Below are 2,916 nucleotides of genomic sequence, written 5' to 3'. Positions count from 1 at the left end.
CCGCAGTGGGCGGTTGGGGATGTATATCTTGATCATTGAATTAAAATAACAAGGAGCAGATCCAGTCAGTGTCCTATAGGCCAAAGTGAGAGATTTAAATTTAATTCTGGCTACTATAGGGAGCCAATGGAGAGTAACTAGGAGAGGAGTTATGATGTGTCCTCTTTGGCTGATTGAAGACCAGTCATGTTACAGCATTCTGAATGATATATCACACAAAAGAAATAAAAAAAAACATTCAATATTGATTTAGTATCAACAAATAATTATTATTTTAGTAACGTCTACATCTTTGTGTAGGCTACAGTTAAATACTAAGCAATGGCCTCTGACTTAAATACCAAGGCAGTTAAATGACCGTGGTATGGTATAGTCTACGTGATACACAGGACTACACAGTAAACCCATTTAAAAAGCATAATCATCTCAGTATACCCATTTAAAATTGGCAAGGATACATATTTAATAACATTTGGGGTTGCTCACAGTATACCCACCACTACAACTAACTAACTAACTAGACTACACCACTGGTTAAATGGCACATTGCAATTTACAATTTGTGTGAGTTCAGGGGCATACAGAAAGTTGAAGTTTGGGTGACATCAATAAAGAAAATAGAAACAAAGGGATGTGTACAGACTCAAGTATGAATGATGTCACATTAACAGAAGGTTCAGAGCAGCGGCAGACTTTTCTTGGTGCCACGCAAGTTATTGAAAGTCATGTGTTTTCAGAACGTAGTGGTGCTGTGCCATGTCCCATGTATAAGGGGCTTCATGTTGATCCAGTGACGGTGGGTGATGATGTCAGGAGATGGATGTCAGGGGACTTGGAGAAAGGGGAGGACATGCCACCTCAGACCACTCCAGCCAAACCACTTCCACGTAGGCATTCCCTTGCTTGCAGACTAATGTAGATCATGGAGACCACCTTGCCGCCACCTCAGTACATTCAGCCATCACCCATATCTTACGTAAAAAAAAGGAAAGTTACAATAAAGTTAGTCAGACAATTTTACAACATTACAAAGCATCTAATCAGGCACTCAACACCACTAGTAATACCAATTAATTAAATATGTGTGTGCAATAAACTTTACAGCCTACCTAATGTTAACTACACATTTAAATATGCGGTGTGAATGTTATTAACTTGCGTCAGCTTGAAAAATAACGTTATCAGTATCACTGATCATGGACGTTAGATGACAAACTAAGGTCTTTCTCAAATGTTCATCGATATCCCTGGGAAGTGACTGGTTCTTGGCGTAGTGTTTAATGCAGGCGTTTCATTTATCGATCATTCACTTATGCGGTCTACAACTACCGACCTACCGATCTATTTTTTTTACAGTCTATGCTACCGACCTACCATCACAGAAGTAGCTCTAACAGGTGTCTGTCGTTAACGTTAGAAAAAATGCAACGCTGGCAAACTGGCTAGTAGTTACATTAACATGACGGGTTGATGAGGTCCATGCTTCACATTACGTTAACGTTAACTTGCGTTGCTTTATCACATCATATACTGTACTGACTGTCTAGTGTTATTAATCCCCATGTACAGTCAATGGTTACTCCATGTTGAGATGGCATACATTAAGATTGAGATATTTGAAAACAGCAACAACTAATAAAACCAAGTATATCATGCATCGACTGTTACGGGAGCTGTGTGCTAATCTTCACTTCAACGACTAACTTAGCCTCCCGTTAACGGTAACGTTAGCTCTCTTAGACGTATTTAAGAACACCAATAGACAAAAAAAAACTTTTCAATTGATACGCAACACTTACCAGACAAGAACAAACCGATTGTTGTTTGTACTGTTTAGCTAACTCACAGCCGCAAAATTCATCCAGCCAGCTAGCCTTCTGCGCCGAGTCGACCTGCGTTGTGGAAAGGAGAAGGGGGCGGGTTTCACTTGACAAGGGGCGTGTTTAACTCGCTGAGTGGCAACTGAGTGGGCGTGCCTGACCGCGACTCCTCTTCACTGCGCATGCTTCAACTTTTGCTGCGCAGCCGCACTTCAAATTGGCTCCAAATTTTCCAAGATGGCGTCGCCTCGGCGGCTTCAATTCCATAGAACACTGTAGAATGCAGCCACACTGTCCAGTTCTATATATACAGTCTATGGCTAGAACTTTCGGAAATCCCATTCAAGTCAATGGAGCATTACTTGCATTGTGAAGAGCCGTATAATAAGGTAAATAATATTGTATGATACACTGTAAAAAAATTACCGTAAAATTCACAGTAACTTACTGGCAACAATTGGCCAGTAAGTTAATACGTTTTACAGTAAAGGTACTGTACTTCTATTTACAGTATTTTATGTATTTACTGTAAATGGAAGTACAGTGCCTTTACTGTAAAACCTATTCACAGTAACTTACTGGCCAATTGTTGCCAGTAAGTTACTGTGAATTAACTTTACAGTAAAGGTACTGTACTTCTATTTACAGTATTTTATGTATTTACTGTAAATGGAAGTACAGTACATTTACTGTAAAACGTATTCACAGTAACTTACTGGCCGATTGTTGCCAGTAAGTTACTGTGAATTAATTTTACCTTAAAGGTACTGTACTTTTTGAGCTGTGTTTTTTTAGCTATTAATTATCATTAATAGAATCACCCATATTCTAAAATATTACAATTACATTACATTACATTTGGCTGGCGCATTTTTAACCAAAGCGACTAACAACATGGTAACAGTTAAGTTTTAAAGTTTTAGGACAATTTAAAAACGGTAGAGTACAGTAAGAATAAGTGCGTCAGTGAGGGCTGTTTTTAAACAGTTGAGTGTCAGTTCAAGACGGCTGATAAGTGCTAGGATCAGCAAGACTTGTTGTAAGTGGTGCTATGAGAGGAGATGCTCTCTAAAGAGCTGAGTCTGGGACAACAAGA

The sequence above is a fragment of the Alosa alosa genome, chromosome 22 (genome assembly GCF_017589495.1).
Source record: "Alosa alosa isolate M-15738 ecotype Scorff River chromosome 22, AALO_Geno_1.1, whole genome shotgun sequence".
In the NCBI taxonomy this organism is placed as follows: domain Eukaryota; kingdom Metazoa; phylum Chordata; class Actinopteri; order Clupeiformes; family Clupeidae; genus Alosa; species Alosa alosa.
Note: the sequence above shows the minus strand (reverse complement) of the source record.